The sequence below is a fragment of the Ochotona curzoniae genome, unplaced genomic scaffold (assembly GCF_017591425.1).
Source record: "Ochotona curzoniae isolate NIBS_2020 unplaced genomic scaffold, NIBS_Ocur_1.0 scaffold_1037, whole genome shotgun sequence".
Taxonomy (NCBI): Eukaryota; Metazoa; Chordata; class Mammalia; order Lagomorpha; family Ochotonidae; genus Ochotona; species Ochotona curzoniae.
The window spans coordinates 19,134,667-19,148,873 of record NW_024467083.1 but is presented as its reverse complement, the minus strand read 5'-3'; the positions used below and the strand labels follow the sequence as shown (position 1 = coordinate 19,148,873).

The following is a 14,207-nucleotide window of genomic DNA, read 5'->3' as shown; positions in this document are numbered from 1 at the left end:
TCTCGCCATTCCAAGCACGATGAAATCTCTCCAGAATCCACTGGCTGACACAGGTCATTTTAGAGTCTCCATTTGCCCAGATTTTCACTGACAACACATGGCTGGGGTAGTTGGTTTGTTCTGTCCTCCGTCTTCTGTTGTGGTACTAGGAGTACTCTGCAGGTTCCAATGGACTGCCATATCCTCCTTGTGCACCTGGATATATGCTGTCCACTGCTCTGTTTGAGCCTCTGATGAGGCTCAGCTTTGACACTTGGGCTCTATGGCCAGACCTTGGAACCTGCAATTCTTTTCATGGTTGGACCTTGGAACCTGCAATTCTTTTCATGGTTGTTTCCACTGGCTCTTTAACTTACTATATTGTGTGCTTTGTTTTTAATGATTCAGCTCGACTTTGTTTCACTGTTGCTATTTCTTGTGCAACATATTCCTTGAACTATGTGCTTCTCATTGTTGATAAGAAGCTTTATAACAATATTTCAATAAAATCTTAATCTAGGAGAGAATAAAAATGGTGGAATAGGGTAAGGACACATGTAAACAGACTGAGAAAATATTATCAAGTATGGACCAGAAAGGGCATATTCCAGGATATAGAAGAGAAAAGAACAACAGCAGAGAACGACTTGGAGACTAACAGACACAGGAAAGCAGTAAAAACAATGATGGGGTATTGCAGTGACTGATACGCCAGCAGCATTCAGCAAGCCACAAATTAAACTCCAGCAGCAGCTGGAACTACACCAGCAACTAGGTGGGAAGGGAGGTTTGCCTAGAGTTCTAGAGGTGAACCCAGGCAAGAACTGCTCATCCTGCTGTTCTGTTTGATTTGACCAGAGGCAGAGACAGAGCAGCAGGTCCCAGATGAGCACTGCAGGAACAGGGTGGATTTCACAAACCAGTCCATCCCCTAGAGCTGTGTCAGGCATCATTTTGCTTAAGGATGCAAGGACTATAGGGCAAGACTGTGCATACACTGAGCTGGGAATGAACTCATTTCTGGCTCAGTGAACTGCAATAATGTGGCATCCTACAGGTTCCACCCAAAACAGGTCCTGGTAGTCCTCAGACCTGACAGCCAGCAGATCAAGAACTCTAGTAGTGGCACATCAGGTGTAAATTTGTATAGTGAGGCAAAATTTTTGGACTACAGGGAAAACAGTGAGCTGTGCATGTGCTGAGCTCGTGAAAACTCACTGAACTCAGTGGATTGCACTGGTCCCACAGGAAAATAATACCGACTATGGCATTGTATAGGTCAAAATAGGCCAGTATGGCCCTCAAACCTAAAAGCCAACAGGTTCCAGCAAGAACAGCACCACCAACAACGCACCTATATAGGACACCTGGTGTCTCCCTAATCCTGGGACCTACTCAAACCAGAAATGTGAGAAAGGTTGTACAGATAATGGTACAGCCTCAGCATGGTATCACAGGAGGTAGAGACTGGTGAGCCAGGAGCTGGGCAATGGAGACCATGATGGAAATCTAACATAAGAACCCAGACATGGAACTCGCTGGAGGGAGTGGCACAAGTGATTGCAAACAAAGAGCTGTGTACCAACTGCAATAAGTAAAATTGAACTGTAGACCTGTGGGTGACACAGCTTAGAAACCTGCCCCAGGGAGAAGACTCTGATAACCAGAAGTACAGTGACCAAGACCAAAAGAAGAGACAGAAGCACCATGAAAATTACAGAACTTCCCCTGCAAAGGAGCAAAACCCAATGCCAACCTCAGAGTTAACTGAGGAAGACATCAAGAAAATGGGGGATACAGAATTTGAAACATTTGTTATAAAACTTCTTCTCAACAAGAAATACATAAAGCAGGCATTCAAGGAATTTAAGGAATATGTCACACTGGAAATGAATCAAATGAAAGCTAATATACCAGAAATGAAGAATACAGTGGATCAAATAAAAAGTACAGTGGAGAGTCTCCAAAATAGAATGAAAGAGGCAGAAAAAAAGAGTCTCAAAATTAGAAGATATTTCCAGTCTTCATGGGGGAAACAAACAAAAAGCTGGAAGCAGAGCTGGATCAGGTCAAAAAAAGTATTCAAGAATTGAAAAACACAATTAAACGGCCAAACATAAATTATTGGAGTCCCAGAAGTCACTATAACTTTGATTAGTAAATTCTTCGCCTTGAGGTTGATTTTTAAGCTGTGTTTTCTGATGGTCTAAAAGTTGATTTTCTGATCGTGTACAGTGCCCAGTTCTCCCTCCAGTGAGATTCAGTCCTACGCTCCCATGCTATTCTTCCTCCTACTGATCTCCACCCCCTGCTGCACCCCTCCACCACTGCTGTAAATGCATGTTGCCTGCTCAGCCTTTCTCCTGCTCCAGGTTCCAGTAGTACCTGGGATTAGGGAAAACCACCTGTCTTACGACACTGAGTTGTCATTGGCACCACTATATGAATTCTTTTTCTTTCCTCCTCTTGCCAGAACTTGCTGGCATATAAGTCACGATGCAGCCCAGATGTATTTTAAGTGGAACTCATGGGATGCTGAGCTGGTTTTGTTTTCCTGGTAGGACCAGTGCAATGCATTAAAGTGGAAGTGAGTTTTCTCCTGGCAGCTTCCTGTTGTCCTTTCTCCAGCGCTTTTGTCCCAATTCACAAAATGGCAGCTGATGTGGTGCTGGTGGGGATCTTGGCTATGAAATCCACCCGGTTTCCACACATGACTTTCTGGGCTGTTACTCTGTTTCTGCTCATGGTCAGATTAAGCAAGTCGGGCCCAGCACAGCAGCCTAGCAGCTAAAGTCCTCACCTTGAATGCCCCGGGATCCCATGTGGGTATCGGTTCTAATCCAGACAGCTCCACTTCTCATCTTGCTCCTTGCTTATGGCCTGGGAAAACAGTCAAGGGTGGCCCAAAGCTTTGGGACCCTGCACCCACACGGGAGACCTGGAGGAAGTTCCTGGCACCTGATTTTGGATCGTCTCAGCACCTGCCATTGCAGTCACTTGGGGAGTGAATCATTGGACTGAAGATCTTCCTCTCTTTCTCTCCTCCTCTTTGCATATCTGACTTCGCAATAAAAAAATAAATAAATCTTTTTAAAAAGACTAAACAAGTCAGCAGGACTTGCAGTTCTATGGCTGGGTTCACCTTTTGAATTCCTGGTGAGCTCTGCTTCCCACCTGGCTGCTGGTGGAGCTCCCATCACTGGTGGAGCTCCAATCACTGATTGCTGCTGGGTGTCTGCTCACTGTAGCACCATTCTACTGTCTCTGTCACTTTCCCATTTCTGTGGGTTGCAGGTGACTCCACTGGTTCTATCTTTCCAAGTGGTTCACTCATTTATTTTCTGAGTTTCTGGAAGATCTTTCCTTTTTCCTTTTATTATTTATATAAATGAAACAAATTTCATGCATTTTCTTTTTTTAAAGATTTATTTATTTATTGGAAAGTCAGATATACAGAGAGGAGGAGAGACAGAGATGAAAACCTTCCGTCCAATGATTCACTCCCCAAGTGAGCACAATGGCCAGTGCTGTGCCGATCCGAAGCCAGGATCCAGGAACTTCTTCCCAGGTCTCCCACGTGGGTGTAGGGTCCCAAAGCTTTGGGCCATCCTCATCTGCTTTCCCAGGTCACAAGCAGGGAGCTGGATGGGAAGTGGAGCTGCTGGGATTAGAACCGGCGCCCATATGAGATCCTGGCGCGTTTAAGGCGAGGACCTTAACCACTTAGGCCACGCCGCCGGGCCCATATTTTCTGTGTACAATTTTAAGAACATAGTGATATTTCCTACACTTCCCTCTCTCCCTCCCTCACTCCTGCCCTTCCTCCTCCTTCTTTTATTGTTTTGCCTCTTAATTTTATAATGACATTCTTTCCATTATAATAAGTTTAACCCCCTTCCACTGATAAAGCATTCAACAAGTAGTAAGTGGAAAAGCAATTGTTTCTCATGAGCAATGGGAAGGGATACAAACAATAAAAAATCTCAAATTGCCAATTTTTCTGAAACAACTTACATTTTTGCATTCTGTATTTGATCATTACAAATCAGGGAAGACGTGAGATTTGTCTTTGGGGAAATAGCTTATTTCACTAAGTATACTGTCTATTTTTACCCATTTTGTTTGAAAGACAATATTTCATTCTTTTTAATGGCTAACTAATGTTCCAACATTGTGTGTGTGTGTGTGTGTGAGATTTCATTGTCTGGGCATGATTTCAAAAACAATACATTGATCTTACATTTTAGCTATTTGAATTGAGCTGAAATAAGCATATGGGACAGATAACTAGTTTATATGCAGATTTTTTCTCTTTTGGATAAATGCTCAGAAGCGGGGTGATTGTGTCATGCAGTAGTATCTATTTTAAAATTTCTTGGAAATCTCCATAATGTTTTCCAGAATGATTATACTAGTTTGTATCTCCACAAACTGGATTATCTGGTCACTGTAACACTACACTATTGCCTCCCAATACTAAGCTATTTTTATAACTGCTCTGTAATATATCTTGAAATTTGCTACTGTGATACTTCCAGCTTTATATTTATTGCTTAGCATTGCTTTAACTATTTGGGGTCCCTGTGATTTCACATATTTTTATTTTTTTTAAGACTTATTTTTATTATTTTTTTATTGGAAAGACGGATATACAGAGAGGAGAGACAGAGAGGAAGATCTTCCATCCGATGATTCACTCCCCAAGTGAGCGCAACGGGCCGATACTATGCCAATCCGAAGCCAGGAGCCTCTTTTGGGTCTCCCACGTGGGTGCAGGTTCCCAAAGCTTTGGGCCGTCCTCAAATGCTTTCCCAGGCCACAGGCAGGGAGCTGGAAGGGAAGCGGGGCTGCCAGGATAGAACCGGTGTCCATATGGGATCCCGGGGCGTGCAAGGCAAGGACCTTAACCACTTGCGCCACCGCGCCGGGCCACATATTTTTATTTAAAGGTTTATTTATTTTTACTGGAAGGGTGTATCGGATTTATGGAGAGGAGAGATGGAAAGATCTTGCATCCCCTGGCTCACTCCCCAAGTGGCTGTAATGGCTAGAGCTGAGTCAATGTGAAACTAGGAGTCAGGAATTTTTTCTAGGTCTCCCACTGTTCCTAGTCATCCTCTGCTGCTTTCCCAGCCCATAAACAAGGAGCTGTATGGAAAGCAGAGCAGCTGGAACACGGAACCAGCACTTGTATGGGATCCCAGTGCTTGCAAAATGAGGATTTAGCCATTGTGCCAATTCTCAAACTGCTAAAAGCATTTGAAAAGGATGAGTCTTCCAAAAGTCCTTGTAGGAGATCATTGCCTTAATTCCATACTAGAAACAGAAACACAGAAAGAGAACTGTAGATTTATATCCCTGATGAACAGATACAAAAATCCTAAACACACAAACACACTCACACACTAACTGAATCAATCAACATATTAGAGACCATTATGTTTGACCAAGTGTAATTTAAGCCTGGTATACGGATTAACATATATAAATATGTTCAACACATACAAATCAATAAAGGCAGCATTAACAAATTAAAGAATATAAACCATATGACTATCTCAATAGATGCAGAGAAAACATTTGATAAAATGCATACTTCCATATCCTTCCATGGTCAGCTCTTAAAGTTTAGTAGGAACTCAACAGTGAATCCATTGGTTTTGGGCTTTGTTGAAAATACTGTGACTGATCCAGTCCATCCTTGGACATTTTGTTCTCTCCAGGTTTTTGCCTTGCTGGTTCTGTTTTTGGCACATTATACGTGTCCAGAAACCTACCTGTTTCTTCAAAGTTTCCATTATTTTGACATATAGTCTTTTGTAATAGTTCCTATACATTTTTTGTATTTCAGCAATATCAATTAATATGTTTGCTTTCTGACTTCAGATTTTATTGGTTTGAGTCTTCTCTCATTTTTCTTGGTTAGTGTAACTACTGGTTTATCAAAATTGTTTATCTTTTCAAAAAATAGCTCTCCAATACATAATCACCTGTGCTTTTGTCTTATTTATTTCTTCTCTAATGTTTTATTATTTCTTTCCTTCTACTAATTTTTGGTTTAATTTGCTGGTTTTAGGTTTTTTTGATATGTATTGTTAGATTATTTATTTGATATCTTTCCATTTTGGGGGGGTGCTTGTAGCTGTAACTTTCCTTTTACTACTGCTTACTGTGTCCCATAAATTTTGATATGTTTTGATTTCATGTTCGTTGGTACCAAGGAACTTCTAACATTTTCCTCTTTAGTTTTTAAGAGATCCAACATTTACTCAAGAAAGTGTTCAGTCACTCTCTATTTGTATTATTTCATATGTGTATACACTTATACATACATACATGCATATATATTTACGATATGGCTGCAGAGGCACAAGGATTCTCCCTTCCACTCCATCTAATTTCCCCACAATAGTATAGTTCTTCAGAAACAGTCATTAGTCCAACATTCTGACTTCTAAGTGTGTCATGGAATTATAGGCATAAACAGTGGTAGAAAGTCTAGTATCCTGTTATTGAGATGTATTTATTAGTTTTAATTGGAGCTGTCCTTTTTGGGAGTAGAGGTGCATACTGCAACATATCTTCACTTTGCAGTATGTTAGTCTTTCATGTATGAAAATATATGCATATACATGTTTACCTATATATCTATTTAACTTGCATTTTGCATTAAGGTTGCTTTATATCAGAGAAAACATACGATGTTTATCCTTTTTGGATTGACTTATTTAACTGAGCATAGTGGTTTCCAGTTGGAATCATTTTGTTACAAATGGTAGAGTTTTATTCTATTTAATGGCTGAGTAGTATTCCATGGAGTAGGTTGGATACTTATTTTTGTTAACTTTCAGTTTTATTGCATTGCAGACAAAAAAGAAGCATGATATTACTTTAAGTTTGTTTTAACCTGATGAGATTTGTTTTATGGTATCATATGATTTGTACTAGAGAATGTTCAATGCACTGATGAATATAATGTATATTATGCAACTGAAGGATGGAATTTTCTGTGAATATATATTAGGTTCATTTGATCTGTATTTTAGATTAACTCGTTCTTTGTTGTTGATTTTTAGCCAGTATGTGTCTTGTAATTAGGGAATTCAGTCATTGACATTTAAGGTTATTATGAATAAATAATGACTTGGTCCTTCCACTTACTCTTTAAAATTTCTGTTGTTCATTTTGAAAATTCTGTGGTCTCCTACTAGTTAATTTCTCACCTTACACACCTTTATGATACTGTTTGATTTTCTCTGTTCCTGGCTATAGTATTTCTTTAAGTATAGTTTAAGATAGTCATTATTATAGATCTTTACTCTTTCTTAAACACTGTGAACTGAACTCATTAAAATATTAGCATGAATATTTATTCATTACATACTACATACTAAGTGTTGTGTAACACCCTAGAAATTCAGATTTTTCTGAGCCTTCTGAAGTGCATCCACCTTGCCTTTTTAATTTTGAAGGTGGATATTGTGGAGCAGGTATACTTAAGTCTATATCAGACTTCAGAACAAGGTATACTTAAGTCTTCACAGGTTGCAGAACAGCAGCAACATACCACAGGCTTGAGAATAATTTTTAATATCAGATGCTGATGATGTTCACAATTTCTTGATCTTATGATAGGGAATTGATATAACATGTTGGCTACAAGTATGAGCTCCAAAATATGTGCAAAGAGTTCAAATTGTGTCTCCATCAAAGGGTAATCATAAGACTTTGTCAGGAACCTGACCTCTTAAAACTGAGCTGCTTCATCTACACGATGAGAATCACATGACCTACCTCATTGTTATTGCTTAGCTTAAGTGATCTAATAAGCATAAAGCATTCCACAGAGACCTCAGCATGCATGAAGTTCTGAAAATGTGAGAGATCTTCATCATCATCATTTAAATAGAAACACAAACATGCATCTATTGCCCAAATGCTAATGGAAAAGATACGGATTATGGTTTGTGCTGCAGGATAAGGACCAGATGGAGTAATCCAGGGGAGAATTACCAGAGCAGCTTTATTTAGCAGCACCAATGTGATGTTGGACCAGTCTGAAGTCAGCTTCTCCTAAAATGACTGCTAATACCAGGAATCAAAGCAAAAACCTGTGTAGTCACATTCCATTCTAGTCATCAAGCCAAGTTATTGGCTTCGGTAAATGTTGCACGATCTTACGACCTCATTAGCATCAGGCATAAAAATCAGAGACATCCTAAAGCCTGCTACTATGTCTGTTTTATGTTCCTTTTTGTTCTCATTGGCCTTGTGAGTAAAACACCATGTCCTAGGAAAAAAGAAGGTCCTTAACTAGAGCTGTTCTATTACTCACATGCCCCAGAGAATCGTATTTTCACAAGTTAATGATGTCTTTTGGGTTTTTGGGTTAATTTAAATAAAAGCATAAAACTTTTAAGCAAAGCTTCATGAACTCATTATAATTAATTGTCCGATTTCCCCCTTTATTGGAATGTTCTAAGACCAACAATTGCTAAAAGCTGTCTGATCTGCTGCTTTCTCAGGCCAGACCATCTGGGGTGGGAGACTGAAAATGTCTGGAAAAAAATCTGCTCCCCAGGGAGTTTCATCCACCTTCCCTCTCTCATTCCTAGATCAAGGATAACAAGTCTCTGAGTCACAGGGCAAGACAAGGAGGTGGACTGCTGCAACATTGTCATGCCAGACATTGAGATGTCTTCTCAGCATTTGTTGTTGCTTTTGTTGCCCAGTGATCACAAGATTGCTGCAGCATTTCTAAGCGTAATAATACAATTAACTGGAACGAAGAAACGGAGAGCAAAAGGGAAAGGTTTCTTCACACATCTTAGCAATGAGCAGCATCTCCTAGAAATCGTCGGGACCTCACTGCTGGAGGCCTAGCTCACTGAGTAGGTCTAGCTCACGTACCAAGCTTTGGCACTCGACTGATTCATATAATTCCAGTTTGTATCATTTCATGAAAACTTCAGTTTCAAAACATTTTGGCATGCTCGTCTTTTGGCCTCTTCCTTCCGTCAGAGACCACTGAACACATTTTATGCTTTGTTACTTTCCTATCTCTGAGACAATGTAGGATAACAAACGCCTCTTGTTCTTCAAGCTTGCTCATCCTCTTACTGATGATAATATTCAATCACTTTCCCAGGCCACAGGCAGGGAGCTGGAGGGAAGTCGGGCTGCCGGGATAGAACCGGCGTCCATATGGGATCCTGGGCGTGCAAGGCGAGGACCTTAACCACTGTGCCATCGCACCGGGCCCTAAAGATTTATTTTAAAATTTTTCTTTGAAGGGCATATTTTTACAGAGAAAGGAGAGACAGAGAAAGAGAGAAAATCTTCTGTCCACGAGTTCACTTTCCAAATGGTCAGAGCTAAGCTGATTTAAAGCCAGGAGCTTATTCCAGATCTCCCACATGACTAGAGAGTCCAAAGGCTTTGGGCCATCCTCTGCTGCTTTCCCAGGCCACAAACTGGGAGCTGGATTGGGAGTGGAATAGTCAGAACATGAACTGGCACCCACTGGCACCCATCACAGACGGATTAGCGTATCATGCCACCCTGCCAGCCCTGTACACTACTTTAGTTAGTTTTAATGACTTATGATTACTTTAAAATGCACTCTACGCAGGTGAAATGGTTATTTTTCTATTTGATTATTATTTATAGCCATTATCGGTCTTCTCAATGAACTAGGATATTTTTGCTTTAAATTTGTGAAACTTCTTATTTTGTAAACTATTAAGTCTTTTTACATAATGCAAATTTAAAGTATTTTATCTCAACTCCCCCCCAGAAAAAAGGAAGCAGAAAGGAAGGTGAGGAAGGGCGAAGAACAGCATTCTGTTCTTAGAACTGTATCTGAAATCATATTGAATCTGTTAACTTTTTTTCTTTTTTATTATTATTTTTTTTTGCAATACATTTTTGCAAATATAGGGGTTCATTCCTCCCCCTCCCTTTCCTGCCTCCCCATTTTTCCCTCCTGTCTTTTGTCCCCAGAATTATCACAATAATATACTTTGTTCGTATCAGTTACAAGTTTAACTTTTTACCATTTAAATGTATCATGACATGGTAAGAGTATAAGTTTCATTAAAAGGCTTCCTTTTTTCTGGGAGTAAAGCCACATACTGCCTAGTACCTTTACTTCCCAATGCTGGTCTTCCCTGAACAGTTCATGTGTATTAATACATAATATTAATACACACCTATAGCATGTATATATATTTATATATATATCTTTGTGTATATTAGCTGTTTTATATCGGGGAGAACGTATGACATTTGTTGCGTTGGGACTGGCTTACTTCACTCAGCATGATGGTTTCCAGTTGAGACCATTTTGCTGCAAAAGGCAAGATTTCATTCTTTATGGCTGAGTAGTATTCCACTGAGTAGACATACCACAGTTTCCTTATCCTTTCCTCTGTTTATAGGCATCTGCATTGAATCCATGTCTGCACTATTACAAATTGTGTTGCTAGAAATATAGGATGGCAGATTGCTTTCCCAAATGTGAATTTTAATTCCTTTAGATATATTCCCAGGAGTGGGATGGCCAGGTCATTTGGCAGGTCAATTCTCTGTTATCTGAGCACTTTCCATACGAATTTCCAAAATGATTGTACTAATGTACATTCCCACCAACAGTGGATCAGGGCACCTTTTTCGCCTACAACCTCGCCAACAATTGTTGTTTGCTGATTTCTATAGGTGGAACATTTTTGCTGGAGTTAGGTGGTACCTCATTGTGGTTTTTATTTGCATTCCCTAATAGCTAGGAAACATGAACATTTTTTCATGTGGGTATTAGCCTTTTGAATTTCATCGTTTGGGAAATATTTGACAGGGTTATTTGTTTTTCTATTGTTGAATTTCTGGAGCATTTTGTAGAAATTGGATATTAGTCCCCTGAATGTTGTATAGAGTATGAAGATTTTCTCCTATTCTGTGATGGGCTCCTTACTTTATTGATCATTTCACTTGAGGTAGAGAAGCTTCTTAATTTGATGTAGTCCTACAAGTTTATTTTGGTTTTAATAGCCTGTGCTTTTGGTGTCTTTTCAAAGAAGTCTTTGCCTATACCTATGTCGCATAGAGTTCCCTTCTAGAAATTTGATGGTCTCTGGGTACAGATTTGGATCTTTGATCCATTTAGAGCTGGTTATTGTAAAAGGTGAAAGGTAGGGCAGAGTCCCATGGCTCATTTGGCCAATCGTCCCCTTACAAGTGCTGGGATCCCATATGGGGTTTGTATCCTGGCTGCTCTACTTCCAATCAAGCTCCCTGGTAATGACATGAGAGAACAGTGAAGGATGGTCCCAAATCTTGGGACCCTGCACCTGCGTGGAGAGCTGTAAGAAGCTCCTGGATCCTGGCTTTAGATTGGCTCAGCTCCAGCCATTGCAGCCACTTGGGGAGTGAGCCAGCAGATGGAAGATCTTTCTTTCTATCTCTTCTGTCATTCTAAAATATATAATTTTTTTTAAAGGTGAAAGGTAAGGGTCTTGCCTCTTACTTCTGCAAGTGAATATCCAATTTTCCCAGCAGCATTTGTTGAAGAGACTGTCTTTGCTCCATGGAATGTTTTCAGTTCTCTTGTCAAAGACTTATTGGTGAGATGCATGGGCTCAATTCTGAGGATTCTGTTCTGTTCCATTGATCTTCTCTGGGTTTTTTGTTGTTGTTGTTGTTTGTTTGTTTTGTTTTGTTTTTGTTTTTTCACCAGAATCAGATTACTTTGATCACAACTGCCTGTAATATGTTTTGAAATCTGGAATTGTGATTCCTCCAGCCTTGTTTTTATTGTTTAAAATGGCTATGGCTATTCAGAGTCTCTTGTGTTTCCACATGAATTTTTTCATCATCTTTTCTAGATTTCATGTATTTCATGTAGAAATATAGATTTCATGTACTCACAGATGAAGTCTAAGGAGATAACCATACACATTGTCAAAAAGACACAGAAATGTCTGAAATTTACTGTGAAAATAAAAAAATAAAAAGAATTATTAAATAAATGTAAGGATGATTGAAAACAGATGTGATAGTTAACAGTTATAAGATGCTGTTATTAGAAGCTGGGTGATGAGTATGTATAAGTTCAATACAAAAACTGCTTCAGTGTTTCTGAATGCTTGAAAAATTCACAATAAAATGTTGGAAACCAGTTTACATTTTCAGAGCTAAAGATGCCTATTTGTATGTGAATTTTATTACCTATGGGCTATCAGTTATTGGAGAACACATTAAAGCAGATTTTAGGCTACATTTTACAGGACACAGCAGTGATTCCCAAAAACTTCCATCACAAAGTCTCCTTTCTTGTAGATACAATGAAAGGCTGATTTTTTGCTAGTTGCTTAGTTAACTAGTAATTCAACACAAATGAGAATAGAATGGCTTCAAATTTTAAATGGCTACACAAGTTCCCACATAGAGAAAATAGTAGATTGAGGCTTAGGTGCCTTTATCTTTAATCTTTTCCTAAATGCCACTGATGCTTAAAATTCCAACTTGTTTCTCAGCTTCAACATCTCTTTCTTTGCTCTTGTCCTTTCAGGATTTCCTTCATATAGAAATGCTAACTGGGGAACACATTCTCAATGCTTCCTGGAAATTCTACCCAATTCAAGTTTAATTTATAGTTTTACCTTTCCCAAAAGATTGTATAAATGCAATAATGCATTATTCGATCTCTTTTGTCTAAGTTCTTTCAGTTAGTATTATGCTTTTGCGATTCACTCATGTTTTTGCAAGCTAACAGTTTCCCTTACAAATGGCATGTATTCCATTGTGTGAATACTTGATAAACTTGTGGATCTATCCACAAATGATGGACGTTGAGTTGCTTCCAGTTTGGGCTGCTGTGAATGCAGCTGTTATAAATATTTATATACAAGTCTTGGTGGACTTATGTTTTGATCTCTCATAAGTGATTTCACAGCAGTGAGATTTCTGAGCCTTATAGTAAATACATATATAACTCGGCAAAATATTTTCACTAAATATATTTCTTAAAATGTATTTATCTTAATGAACATTTCAACTTACATGCCTGAGAAATTTTCAACTTTAAATATTTGAGGGTCAATACATTAATTTTTCTATATCCCCATCTGTAGTATTATGACAATATATCATTTATACTGATGTTAATATAATTGATAACACTAAGACAGAAGTGAGATATCATAGCTAAGTAATTTAACAAATGAATGTTCAGTGGCAAAATCCTTACCTTGCAAGCACCAGGACCCCATATGGACATCAGTACATGTTCCTGCTTGTGGCCTGAGAAAGCACTAGAAGATGGTCCAAAGCCTGGGTCCCTGTACCTGCATGGGAGATCCAGAAGAACCTCCTGGCATCAGTTTGGCTCCGGTCTAGCCACTTAGGGAGTGAACCAGAAGACAGAAGACATTTCTCTCTGTCTCTCATTCTCTGTGTAAATATGCCTTTCCAATAACAATAAATAAATCTTTTAAAAATTAATGCTCCGTGCATGAATAACATAATACAAAAAAATTACATGCACATTATACATCTTTAACTCTCTATTGCCATCTGGTGGTAACATATAAACATTTTAACATGAACTCCATTTAAACAGCTACTACCCATTTGAGGTTGAAATCTCACAAACTATTCCCCAAGGTTGTTGACCAGAGGTTTTTTAAAGCGCTATGTATTTTTAAAGCCTCTGCTAATAATTGATCTATCCTATACCTCAAAAAAGGAATAGTGCTTCTCATGGACTTTCTTGCCCAGACAGTGGAGAGCAATGACTCTCTCTGGGACTTTTCAGGGTGTTTATTTTTTGTGTGTCTTGTTTAAGAAGCATAGGGCTGTCCACAGTGTCAACTGACTTGGTGTATCACGTTAGCCCAACACGTGTTTTGCATTTTATGGTTATTGCAGACAAGTGTTTTAAAAGAGTCAGACCCATTTGTGGTTAAGGAATAGATTTTGATACAGAAATGTGATTTCAAAAACTAAATTATCTAGAAGAGACTAGCATAAAATGGAGTGTGACTGTGATTCTGTAAAGTGTGGTTTTGAAGTCAATCATAGTGAATATGTGATATAATCCAAGATTTATCCATTTTTCCTTAAACATGCTTATCATTCTGACCCCTCATGTAGGTCAGACCTTTCTAGATGAGTAACTGCAAACCTGTCGGACCTGAAGCAAATAGCTAACAGCCTGGCTTCAGGGGCGTGTT

At 39.0% G+C, this 14,207-nt stretch overlaps 1 long non-coding RNA gene across 1 annotated transcript in view; it reads right to left on the bottom strand.

Annotated features, from left to right (window-relative positions):
- Window positions 1-14,207, bottom strand: part of LOC121168668 — a 50,662-nt gene that overhangs the window by 9,230 nt on the left and 27,225 nt on the right. The gene's annotated exons all lie outside the window — the stretch shown is intronic.